General features: G+C 48.1%; 1 protein-coding gene across 1 annotated transcript in view; it reads left to right on the top strand.

The window, feature by feature from the left end:
• The window catches only part of Ubac2 (UBA domain containing 2), a 149,421-nt gene that overhangs the window by 41,802 nt on the left and 94,098 nt on the right, over positions 1-13,521 (top strand). The gene's annotated exons all lie outside the window — the stretch shown is intronic.

Genomic DNA, 13,521 nt, shown 5'->3' with positions numbered 1-13,521 from the left:
TGTAAATTACATCATAGCGCGTCTCACATTTCCAAATTCCCAGCACCTTCAGCTGGACTCCATGGCTGCCTGCTTGCGCTCTGTCCTGCAGATTTGTTCCTGAGCCTGTGGCTGCTTCCCACCACTCTATCCCCTTTCTATCTCAAGGACGTCTAGCAATCATCTTTTTTTATTTCATTTTACTTTTTTTTTTTTTTTTTTGTTGCCTGACTGTCTCTGCAAATTTTCGGAAGGACGGGTGAGTGATTGGAAGAATTTGCATATAGGAGTGTCCTCAGCTAAGAAGGGAAGTGAAACCGCCGAGAGGGGAATCTAGCAGCCCAAATTGTTGCTGTCTAGCTAAGCTGCACTTAACTTTCTCTTAAAAGTGAGCTGCCTCTTGTCCAGTTCTAAGTGTCTCCACATCAGTCACACAGGGTTTGCCAGGTTTTAAAGGCTAACCAAGCGCTGCTCCTTCTCTGTTCTCAATAAGGGATTTAATACAGCCGCAGCCACCTTATCCTTCCTCCCCTTGGAGACCAGGCTGGCCTTGAACTGCACCGATCTCACTGCCTCTGTTTCCCCAAGTGCTAGGCGACAGATGTGAACCACCATGCCCTCCTTGAACTTGAACTAGTTTGAGAGCCTTGCTGTTGGGAACTATGGGGGCCTCCCAGAGTAATGTACTCTAGAGTCACTGCAGGCCACTGCCGTGCTTCCTGTCAGTGAGGAAATGGAACGTGTGGTACTCAGAGGCTGCCCAGCCTTCTGCTACTGTAGTAATGACTGCCTTGGCTCCTTTTTTAGATGTGACTTCATCACTGCTAAATTACATCATAAATGTTCTCTCCGGAGTCACGTTCTTTCCTATGCTGCACAGGAGCCTGATATTTCAGCTGCATAGAAACCTCCTGACTGGGACCCAGTGCATCCTCCGCTGCATCACACAGTCCATGACAAGGTTTCTGACAGGAAGTGCTGCAGGCTTGTATCTGGGTGTTTCTCATTAAGACATGAGTCTTTTCCTGTGCATAGCATTCTTAATTGAGAACTTCCATTTCTTTAGTGCAGGGCACCAGGCAGATTAGGAACTTCCCAAAGGCTCAGCGGATCCACCTGTAGACTGTCTCCTTGGCTGCCATGACCAGCTGCCGCTGTCCTCTGCCATTTCTCAGACTTGTTCTCTGCCCTCTCATGCTGAACTGGCCTGGAAGATTCCTTGACCCAGCTCTGGGCCGTGTGTTTGTGTCGATGTCCCACATTTAGTTGGCTTTGATGCCTTGAGAGCTGGCACAGGTTCTGTCTAAGGAGCAGCTGATGTTTGACAGATAAGGAGGGGAACAGATGGAGAGGGAGGGGAGTGATGGACAGCTGCAGGGACAGCTCGAGACCTGGAGCCTAGGGGGAAGGTCTGTGTGCGTGGCCGTCCGTTCTGAGCTCTTCACCGTGACTCTAGGTTGGGAAGGGTCTCAGAGTAGGTCAAGGGTCAAAGTTGAAGTCTCCTTTGCCTGCAGGAAATTCTTACTCTTACACAGGAACTTCAGGGCCGTTCCTCACTGTGTTTTGGAATGCGAGAGGAACTCGATTCCAGCCAAAGTGCCTTCCTTGTATTCCCAGGGGCTGCAGGTTCCCTTCACTTACCAAATGTTTTGGTCTGTGTGGGTGAATTTTTATTTTAGTACGAGAACCCAGCTTTTGAATAAATAGAATTTAGCTAGGACAGCATTGAAGGTAGAGGCGGCGTAACTAGCTGTACAGCCTGCCTCCGTGGAAGACGCTCCTTGGGTAAAGCTTTGTTTGTGCCATGGGCAGGTGTGTCATGGTCACCCATACAAGTACAAGAGCTCTCCATCCTGATCCCCTGCCAGCACTGCGGCCAGAGACGTCTGGAAGGCTGTGCACCTGGCCTGTCCCAGCGCGGGACAGTGGACAGCAAGCCCTCAGAGACTGGCCCACAGCCGTCCCCACGGAGATGTGAGAACAACAGAGAGAGCTACACTAGGGAGGAACCTTAGCTCCCCCCGCCCCCGGCACTCTAACGTGATAGGGGAACCCTGTCTCTGCTTCTCACTCTCTCAGACCAGTGTCTCAACTGTTGCTGCTTCAGAAGGGCAGGGCTCAGGAGTTGAAGGTCAGGGTGTTTCAAATAGTAGGAATTTCTGAGTAAAGTCTGAGAGATGATCTAGATTCATTTTTTTTTAATCCCAGTGATTTATAGACATAGTCTTATAGCCACTTAGAATGAAGAGAAGCTTCCTTTAATTTCCTAAATTGTCTGTGATTTAGCCTTCCCCATTCTATCTCTTGTGTGCAGCTTAAAATGTTATGAACATTAATCAGACAGTTACTTACCCATAAATAATGACTTGAACCCATATACGACAATCAATATGGCAGATAAGGTTAAATAAGCAGCAAAGTCATAGACTGCCGTTAGATTCTAGAGAGGACTCTACCTGGCACTTACCAGTTTTGCAGCTGCTGAAGCCTTGTGCCCTAGGCCAAGGGTTCACAGAGGGTTCTCCCTGAGAACACAGGGCTATTGTGATGCTCTTGAAGTTTCAGTTAAAGGAGACGTGGGAAGGACCGAGGACATTGCGTGTGATACTAGGTCACCAGTCAGAAGAAAGAGGACTTAGGTGGGCCAGTGCTGTCATTGGATCCTCAGGCCTCCCAGAAGTCCCTGTGTTAAAAGCTTAGTCCTCAGCCTGGAATTTATTCTCAGAAGGTGGTGGGGACCTTTAAGTAGGAGGTCCTTGGGGGCATGCCCTCAGCGTGGGTCTGAGATGCAGCCACGAGATAGATGGTTTGCTCTACTATGCACTCCCTGCCTTGACGTGTATGATCCTTTACCACACACTTGGGGCAGTGGGGCCAGTCTCAGACGGAAATCCTCTAAGACCGAGCCAGAATAAACGTGTTGTGTTTAGAGGTTTATCTTGGTTATTCGCGACAGTGATTTAAAGCTGACTAACCATGACTGATAAAGACGTAAGAGCCTTGTTTCCAGGCTGTTTAAATACAAGCTTGTTTTCTGGTATGTGGGAAACGGGGGGTTTTACTGTACTGGCTTCTGCATGCTAAGTGCATCCGAACATCTCTTAATTACTTGATTTGGATTTTTCCTGCCATTATGTATATCACTGAGAAGAGCAGTGGAAGGGTCCCCATCAGGCAGGTCTTCATACCCATGATCTTGTTGAGTTTCCTGCTGTCCTCAATGTGTGCTGAAGGCAGACTCTGTGTGGTATGGATGGCACAGCCCGGAGATCATTTGCTCTGTGCCAGATTGTGCACCATGGTTGTCTTTTCACCCCAGCGCTGTTACAGTTGGTCCTCGGAAATAGCAATTTCTGAGGGAACAGACAGTTCTTTCCTGTTCTCTCCTCACCACAGAAGACTTACTTCATAGCTGGATTTCCTCAGCCAGTGGATCTCCATCTAGGAGGAACTCTGCCATCTAGTGGCCAAGAGGAACAGGCACTCAAACAAAGAGAAACGAAAACCCGAGTGTGTCCACATCATCAGCAATCACACATGTCTGTTAATTTCATCTGTGCACATGAAAATGAAAACTAAACCTGTAAAATAACATTGCTCACCCGTAAGAATGCTTACAGTGAGGAAAGCTTAACGTGTGTGTGTTGGCAGGAGTTTAAACACGGAAGACCTTTTGATATCAAGTACCAAATCTGAGCTGTACAGATGCCACAGCTCGGGCCACTCCTTGGTACCTAGCCAGTGAGACTGAATGTTTTCGTGCCCCAGGAGACAGGAGAGCATTCTTAGCAGCGCTGTAAGAGCTCCAGAGTAGGAGCAGCCCAGCCTCCCCCAGCTGCGGACTGCAATCAGGTGTGCACACAGCAGCATGCTCTTCCTGCCCAGTGATAGACCCTCACGAATGAACCTTATCACAAAAAGCGGCACGAGAAGAAATCCCTAATGAGTGATTCCATTTTCTGTGGCTTCCACAAAGCAGCCAGGCTGCAGTAAGTGTGTAGGTGGTCACTGCTTTGGTGGGTAGAAACAGTATGGATCGTCAAGATGTAGCAGGACCTGAGGACAGTTGCTCAGTAACCCTCACCATGGACCTAAAGAGATGCGGGCAGGAGGTGATAGAACCCGGAAGGAGAGAGCCCTGTGAATCGGCTGTGTACAGAGGCGTTGACTAGGCTCTCTTGCAGGAAGGAGCCAAGGAATAAATGAGCCCTCACCTCAGACAGCTCCCACCAGCCGCCCTCTGCTCTCTTTACGGAACTCGGCTGGAAGCCAGGGGCTCCTTCAGCCTCAGGGGCAGGCCAGGAGGGGAAAGAGGCAGACGGTTTTTGAGGATGCCACAGTTTCTCTGTGTGTGGTATATCTCCTGTCCTTTGCAGGAAAGTTTGGGTGTCAGAGTTGGCCCAAGGGGATGAGGCGGCTACTGCCTCTGAAGCTCTTTGTGGAGCGCGACTTCCACCACCTGGGGTCTCTGCAAACTGCTGTGTACCTGGTAGCTTCTGTCCTGTGTTCTGTGGAAACCAGATGCTAGTTGTCTTTGTCCCTGCTTATCTGAAATGTCCCTGCAGCATGTGTGAATTTCCCTGTCACCTGGGCCTGGGTGGCTGGCTGTTTGAGCTTTGCCTGAACCACGCCTCATCTGGGCTGGCTTCTGGCCTTGGCACTGTGCAGATGCATAGAGAACCAACCCTCTTTTCACTTTGCGGTGCAGCGTGCACTTTGGCCTCCCAAATTTCTGGATGAGTATAAATGAATCTCGTAGGATGGAGCCTGGCAGGGTTCTCTGCACTTAAACCTTCAATTACCTGGATTACTCCTCTCTGGGAAGACTGGACCCTGTCGAGCTGGGTCCTTGCTGTCCTGTCCTCACTGGTCCTTTGTTGGGTCTTTTGCACGTATTTTCACCGTACTTTATGTTTATTTTGAAGTTCACTTCCTGAAGACACGATCAGCCTGCTGCAGCAGGGGGCATCTGTGTTGTTTTTCCCTTGCTGATAAACTGCACTGGTTTTGTTAAGCAGAACTGTCCTAGGTCTTCCTCTCCAGACTGTGAAGTAATTGAACACACTGAGAGTTCAGGTGACGTCTGCAGCGGTGCTGTCTGCTTACTGTTCTTTCTGTATGGATAGTCTCTGCTGGTTTGTCTCCAGCAGGCTGCAGGCCCTGAAGAATCCCAGCAAAGACAGGTCAGCGAGGTGCTTAGACACAGGGGTAGCTCAGTCAGCGAGGTGCTTAGACGGGGTGTGTGTGTGTGTGTGTGTGTGTGTGTGTGTGTAGCTCCGTCAGCGAGGTGCTTAGACACGGGGGTAGCTCAGTCAGCGAGGTGCTTACACATGGGGGGGCCTGAGTTTGCTCCCCAGGACTCTTGTTCATTCACTTGTTTGTTTATCCGACTGCCCACCCAGTCAGCCACTCACCCACCCACTCACCCACCCACACACCCATCCACTCACTCACCCACTCACCTACCCACTCACTCACCCACTCACTCTTATATCCAAATTTGATGCTTTAATCCAGCACTAGGGAAGGAGTGGCAGTGGCAGCTCAATCCTAGGGCTTCATAGCAGTCAGCTTGGTCTGCTCAGCAAGTTCCAGGCCCATAGAATACTGTCCGGGCCAGTGGACAGTGCCTGAGAAAAGATACCCGTGTTGTCCTTTGACCCCTCACACACACACAGGAGTGGCTGGGGAGACACACAGAGCAGATTATCGTGGTGTTTCTTTGTGTAGCCAGACGTTGCCCTTGTCTGTGTGCGTGGTTTCCTTTCTGACACTGTCATACGTTGTCAGGGTTTAGAGTTAGTAGCAGGAGGTGGCTGTGGCATCTCTGTGTTTACTGATCCTTGGCTTCTTCTCCCCCTGTTGTTTCTTCTCATGCTTTGTTAAGAAAGAGCTGGCATCTCAGATATTTCAGTATCTAGCACAGTGCTTCCTGTTGGAGACCCTTGGTTATAGACTTAGTGATCCAACCAGGAGGGTCTTCCTCAAGTTGTGCTGTGGCTGACAAACGGATGCGTATTGTTTTTAGACAGAAGTCATCTTAAAGACCTCAAATGGTGACAGTGTTCGGGGGTGGTCAGAGTTGGCTGTTCCCAGAGAAGTTGGTTGTAACTTAATGGAAGAGTCCTTACGCAGCTAGTTAGATGTGAAATAGTTTCTGATTCCTCATTGATCTCCTTTTGGTGATGGATGCTATCAAAGCTGTCTGATAGGATGTTGCGCTTTTACAGATGGTTGGTGACACTTGATTCTTGACCTTTAGCCTGATTTTAAATCTCGTTAAATTGAAACAAATTAATTGAAAATAAATTAAGAAATATAATAATAAAGCTTGGTATAGGAGTACCCTCTGTTTGTGTGTTGCTTTCATTGGTTAATGAATAAAGAAAACTGCTTTGGGCCTGATAGGGCAGAACTTAGGTAGGCGAAGTAGACAGAACTGAATGCTGGGAAGAAGGGCAGAGTTAGAGAAGCCATGGATCCTCCACTTCAGATGGACACCAGTTAGAATCTTCCTGGTAAGCCACAGCCACATGGCGATACACAGATTAATGGAGATGGGTTAAACTAATATGTAAGAATTAGCCAATAAGAAGTTAGAGCTAATGGCCAAGTGGTGTTTTAGTTAATACAGTTTCTGTGTGGTTATTTCGGGTGTAAGCTAGCCCGGTGGAGGGGACAAACAAGCAGCCCCTCTTTTCAACAAAAGAATATTGAGTGATAGATTGTGCAGATGTTTTATTTTTGTATTATGTAGTCACCTGTAACCACATGCCCTTCAGTCTGCTGAGACGTCTGGGCTTATAGACTATGTCTGTCCTCATTAGAGGCCTCCTGTTTATTTTAGGAGACAGTTTTCCTCTGTAGGGTTCCACTTTTTAATATCACATGTGCCTGGTATTTGGTTAATAATTAAATGTGAGGTAGCATTGGAACTAATTTGTCATGTTTTCAAATGTATGTGCATATAACCATAAATGCACCATCTTAACTTTCCTTTTACTAATTTGACAATCTTATACATGTATACAATGTGTCTTGATCCCGTCCGCATCCTCTCCTCCCCTCTTTTCCTCCCCCAGCTCAGTCCAGTCAGTGCTGCCCTCTAGAATGCTGACAGCTCTTGTCGGCTCAGCTCGTGCAGGTCCCGTAGCTGTGGGAACTCATAAGAGACAGTTTTCCAGCACTCTTCCATCCCCCGTCTTTTACGTTCCTTTACCTCCACCGTGTTCCCTGAGCCCCAGGGGCAGTGGCTCCATACAGATGTCCTCCTCAGCAGTCTGACCAGTTATGAGGCTACATTCCCTGCAGCCCCCGAAGGCAGACACATCAATATTGAGAGGGCAGTTGGACAGCACATCCATCCGTTCAGTAAAGCAGCAGTAGTGGGCTTTCCCTATGTCCTGCCTTAGTTCCTTTTCTATTGCCGTAATAAAACACCATGACCAAGGCATCTATAAAAGAGAAAGTTTATTTGGAGCATGTAGCTCCAGAGGGTTAGAGTCCGTGAGCATCATGACAGGGAGCTGAGAGCTCACATCTTGAGACACAGCCATGAGGCAGACAGGCAGTGGGAATGGTGCAGGACTTTTGAACCCTGAAAGCCTGCCCCTAGTGACAGACCTCCTAATCCTTTCCAACAGTTTCACCAACTGGGGACCAAATATCCAAATGTATTAGCCCATGGGGGCCAATCTCACTAAAGCTACCACCTGGTGGTAAGAGTGCAACACTCGGGAGGCAGAGGCAGGGGCATCTCTGTGAGTTCAAGGCCAGTCTGGTCTACAGAGTGAGTTCCAGGATAGCAGGTCTGTTTCACAGAGAAACCCTCTCTCAAAAAAACAAAAACAAACAAACAAAAAACCTACCACAGGGCTTATCACCCCTGAACCATGACTTTTGACCTTGTTCAGGCTCAGATTCCTTCCCATAGAGCATGTCTCAGATGCAGTCGGAAAGCGGTTGGCTACACCATAACCCTCATCCTGCGGTTGTGCCAGTGGACTCCTCCTGCCTGGCAGTCAGTATTGTAGCATTCTGCGGTTCCTGCTGGGTAATACCTGTGGATGACCTTCCTGCTTCAGAGCATGTGATAGCCTGTAGGGAGCGAACTCCCAGGGCAGTTTCGACTGGACTTCTCCATGTCCTTCACCCAGAGTGCACCATGTCTTCAGCAAGAGGATCTTACATCTAGAGCTCGTAGGCAGCCAAGAGAAGTGGCGGGAGCCTCCATTGGAGGGCCTCTGAGACTTCCCTAACCACTGCCTAGACCCGAGACTTGCACTCAATAGCTCGTCTTCTGAGGGGTGCGTTGCTCACCACGTAGGGTTTCTGTGTTCAAATTATGTTTTCAAATTAGTTTGTATTAGGTTTCCCATACATCCTTAATTTGGGTTAGCTCATCTCCAACCTTCTCATCTCTCCTGTCTGACCTTTCCTGCCCCAGGTCTTCATAATCGTAAATGGATAGTTCAGCACTGAGTTCGCTCCCATTGTCCTGTGTTCCGTCTGCAGAATTACTTCAGCTTCCCGTACTGAAGCTTAGCACCCAGCACATGAGATCCCACTCACACCCAACCCCCCCAGTCTACTTTGTGCCTTTCAGAGCCTGACTCCCTCGTCCCAGAAGTAGAATGGAAGAGTACCTGTCTTTTTAAAATCTCCATCCCTTTCGCAGTGAGTGCCGAGGACAACCCCAGCTCTCCCGTTTACTGCTGCACGTGTCTGGAGAGCATCCTGTCTCCAGCTCCTGTCTCACTGTAGGATTGCTGGGTTACGAGTGAGGGCTGCTGCATCCAGCTTCGTGTGTGCTGAGGAGCTGAGCTCAGGCTCCCACGCGTGCAGTAAACACGGTGGCGGCTGAATCCCTCAGCCCCAGGGTTTGTCTTCTGTGACCGATTCATTTCACTTAGCACAAGGTCCTTAGGTTCCATCCATGATGTAATGTGTCAATATTTCCTTCCTGTATCATATATAAGAATATATACTCCGTAATATTCCATTGCAGACACACAGCACGTAGGACAAATGGGCTATGTTTATCCATCCTGTCACTAGATGCCTGGTTGGATCCTCATTTAGCCTTTTGTGAACAGTGCTATGAACAGGATGTAGACACCTCTTGGGTCCTGCTTTCAGTTCTTTCTTGGTATATACTCAGGTGTGAGGGGTCATTCCTTTTATCACCCTAAGAACCACTGTTTTCATAGTGGTTGCTCTGTTTTCTATCCCTCCCAGTAGCACATGGGGATTCTAGTGTCTGAGCCCTTGCCAATACTTGTTCATTTTTATGTATGTAGGTGTTTTGTCTGCGTGTATGTCCTTGTACCTCATGCCCGTGGAGGTCAGAAGAGGTCATTAGATGCTCTGGAACTGGAGTTAGAGATGGTTGTGAGCCTTCATGTACTTGCTGGGAATTGAGCCCGGGTCCTTTGGGAAAGCAGCCCTTAACCACAGAGCTGTCTGTCCAGCCTGTTTTTCCCTCTTGGTGGCAGTCATCCCAGTGCATGGGAGGTGTATTTCAGAGTAGCTTTATTTTCTTTGAGTCTAGTGACCAGTGATGGTGAACAGTGTAACATGCGGGCCTGCTTGTTGGAGTTTCTGTCCTGCCCAGTTCCCACAGTCTTTAGCCGCCCCCCCCAAAAAAATACACAGAAGTCTACATTAATCATAAACTGATTGGCCCATTAGCTCAGGCTTCATATTAGCTCTTATAACATATACTAGCCCATTATTATAGTATATGTTAGCCACATGGCTCAGTACCTTTTTCAGCAGGGCAGGTCACATCCTGCTTCTTCGGTGGTCTGGGCAGGACTCGGGAGAGAGCTTCCTTCTTCCCAGAATTCTCCTGTTCTCATAGCCTCACCTCTACTTCCTGTCTGGTTTTCCCGCCTATACTTCCTGCCTGGCTATCGACCAATCAGCGTTTATTTAAAACATGATTGACAGAATACAGACAATTCTCCCACACCAGAACGGCTCTTCACATGCTTGCTGGCCATTTGTAGCTTTTCTGCAGAGAGATGTCTATTAAAGTCCCCTGTCTATTTCTTCCTTTCCCACCACTTTGCTCTGGAGATTTGATAGGATGGGAATATGCTCCTGTCCAGGAGAAATAAAAGATGGGTGTGCGCTTCTGGGGAAGAGGAGCTGGAACAGAGAACTGTTCTCAGCTCTTGAAGGGGTGCCCTGTGAGAGAAGCACTAAGACTGGAGGGCGGGAGGGTTGCCCGTGTCGTAGTTCGAGGTTTCTGTTGCTGTGAAGAGGCACTATGACCACGGCAACTCTTATTTGTAGGAAGGAGGCCGCTTATCCCAGAAATAATCACACAGAAGCTATATTATTTAAGCTTTAGGATTGGCACGGGGAGTAACTCCAGCACACACTACCCTGAAGTATCTGCCCTGGGTAGTGCTGAGTCTGGTGTGTAATAGAAGCCCAGGTCAGGGATGACGTCAGAATATCCAGTAGTAGCAGAAACCAGAGTGGAAGCCTTTACCTCTGAGCAGCTCTGGCTCTGTAGACACTGTGGGGTCTGCAAAGGGGCCTAAAGCATGAGAGACACTCGCCAGAGCCCGGCGTGGGATCATTGTTCTCTGGAAGTTCCTTGCTGTCCACTACAATACAGCGGAACATGTCCTGGACGGAACTCACTGCAGTGTAGGGGCCTCCATCAGTGAAATAAACTGTGTCGTCTAAGAGATGGACTTGCTGTCTTGTGAGCGAAGCCTGTTTGTAAAGTTTGGAGTACGTTCCTCTGGAAACCGTGGTGAGTGTGGACAGAACGAGAGAATCCTGGCATTGAGAGGTGAACGGAAACTGGCTGATGGTGGTGCACACCTTTGAGCTCAGCATTTGGGAGGCAGAGGTAGGAGGCCAGGCTGGGCTGCAGAGCTGGTTCCAGGACAGCTAAGGCTACACAGAGATGATTTGGTAAGCGGTCATCTTTGAAACTCCCATGAGGTCAGATGTCACCAGTAAACTGTGTTCTCACACATTCCTAGATATTCTTAGAGAGATTTCTAAGTTTGTGCATTTGTGATAACCCAGACGCTAGCCTTTCCTGTAGTTGAATGCTGTCTGCCTGTAGTCACACTTGTAACCACTAGGTGGTAGTATTGGAACTTGGTAAAACTTATTAAATGGGGCTTGGCTGTTATTAAATATTACTAAAAAGAGCTAAAATGTTATTAAGTGATAACATTTTTCTACTAAAATCAGTAGGAGAATGGTGTGGAAGGTTCCAGAAACAGCGTTAACGGTTTGGCTGCCCTAAATCAGAAGCAGTTACGCCACAGTGAGAATTAAAGATTTACTGTTGTGCACATATTTATTTATTTATTGCTGAACAACACAAAAAACATAGCTCGAACCATTGGAGATGCTGTGTTTGCATGGGCCTCTCTACCTCGTTCCCTTGTCAACAGGCCCCAGCGATCCACCCTCTCTGCCTCCCACAGCTGGGGCACAGGTGTGCACAGCCACCCCAGCCTTTGACGTGACTGCTGGAGATTTGAATTCTAGTCCCATTGCACATCAAGCACTCTTGCCCTCTGAGCCAATTTCTGAGCCCCAGAATCCAGACTTTAACTGTGTCTAGTAAGGTAACGTGCAACTCGGCCCTCATAGTTTGCCTTAAGAGAAAATAGTTATCATTATTTGAAGGTTACGGGACTGACCAAGGCAGGTGTTTTCAGTCAAGGAGATTTAGTGATAGTGTTCAGTAGCTGTTTTATGTGAGGCACAAACTGTATTTTTACCAGAATTCTGTAAATGTTGATAGGAAAGTAGTCGGTCTGTCCAGTGGTATGAATGTTATCAACATACATCACACACCTCAGAGACTGTCTTTCCATACCACACATTGGTTAACATTGAGCACAGATTAGGGGTAGATCTGAATACACCTCTGGCATTTCTTTGACCAAAGGTACAGATGCCAGCAATAAGCACACATTCTTTGTAGCTCAGAAAGGAAGTAAGTGAGGGACACAGCGTGGTCAGGAGAAGGGGTGATGAAGGAGACGTGCACGTGAGTTCTAAAGAAAGGTAAAATGAGGAACAGGAAGTTGACTCGTGAAATGGCTTTTATCCCACTGGGTGCTTTAACTGAGAAAGCACTTTAGAAAACATGCTAATGCTTTATTATGAATTATTCTTTGCAAAGCTCATCCTAGTCAGTTTTTAGAACAGTTTTCAGAGTGAGGAAAGGAGCCTTGGGTGTGTTGTGTACATTGTGGGCTTTTGAGCACACAGGCACCTCGTGCACAGGAAGGGTGACAGCTCTCCTGCTTTTCTCCTCTGACCTGTCCTTATCATGGGCACTGGGATCCTGCTCTGACGAGAACAGACAGTGGCCCCTTCATCTTTGTAGCTCAGAGTGAGAGGCAGCAAACCAAAACATCATGATCTACAATCTTCCGGGTACTTCGTACAGTGCAGAGGCCCCAGGTGGAGGACCTGCAGTGCAGAGGCCCCAGGTGGAGGTATGACCTTGGTGATGAGGAGCTACACAGAGTGTTGGGGACTGAGAGGCTAGTACGAGATGGGCCAGGAGGGTGAGGCAGCATTCTTATTCCTTTTCTGCTGATGTGATAAATACCTAGACAAAACAGCTTTAAGGGAGAAATGGCTTATTTGGCTCATGGTTCCAGGCTCGAGCCCATCATCACGGGGAAGTCAGGGCAGTTACTTGAAGCAGCTAGTCACATAAATCCGCAGTTAAGAGCTGAGAGAAATCAATGCATATTTGCTTTCTCCGCTTTCACTCATCTTAGGGCCCCATCAGTGGGCTGGGTCATCCTACGTCAATTAATATGGTCAGGCGACCCCTCAGAGACATGCTCACAGGTCAGTTTCCCTCCCTGTTGGTTCCAGACTGTGTCACTGTGGCAGAATGAGCTTCCACAGACAGTTCATAGAATTTCACAGACCCCTGCTGTAATATTTTACAAGCTGTAGCCTGTACTCAGTGATGGGAGCGTTGCTTGTTTCTTCAGGAGGTGTGGGTGTTCTGGTTTGTACTGTTTTTAATCTTTGATTTGATTCCTTTTAAAACATTTAATTATTTAAAATATATTTACAGTTATCAAATTAAATTTGAATTCTAGTTTTCAAGTTGTTGAACTTTCCCCAGGGCAGTCTGTTGTTTCCTGGTGTGAATTTTCGTCCTGAACTCAATTCAGTGGCTTTTGCCTGCTCCTGGTGTCCCCCCGTGCCCCAGCTGGTGCCTGAGTCTGTGGAGGGATGCTGTCTTCACTGATCTGGGTCTGCTCCCATGCCAGCGGGGCATGGAAAACCCAAACCATGAGTTCAGGTGTGCCGTGGGCTGTACACTTTTGTTTTGTGTTGGAACTGTTTGTTCTTTTCCTTTTCCGAGCCATTAGTGTTTGCACAGGCTTTTGTGTTGTCGTTTTTCTGTTTAGGCAGACTGTGGGTGGGATAACATATTTACCTCTCTCTGCAAAAGACACAGATCTCTGGGCCGGATCAGTCCCTGCTCTCTCTTGGAACACCTTTCAGCCTGCAACTCCAAGAGCT

This window comes from Chionomys nivalis, chromosome 12 (assembly GCF_950005125.1).
Source record: "Chionomys nivalis chromosome 12, mChiNiv1.1, whole genome shotgun sequence".
Lineage (NCBI taxonomy): Eukaryota > Metazoa > Chordata > Mammalia > Rodentia > Cricetidae > Chionomys > Chionomys nivalis.
Note: the sequence above shows the minus strand (reverse complement) of the source record. Positions and strands in the feature narration are given on the sequence as shown.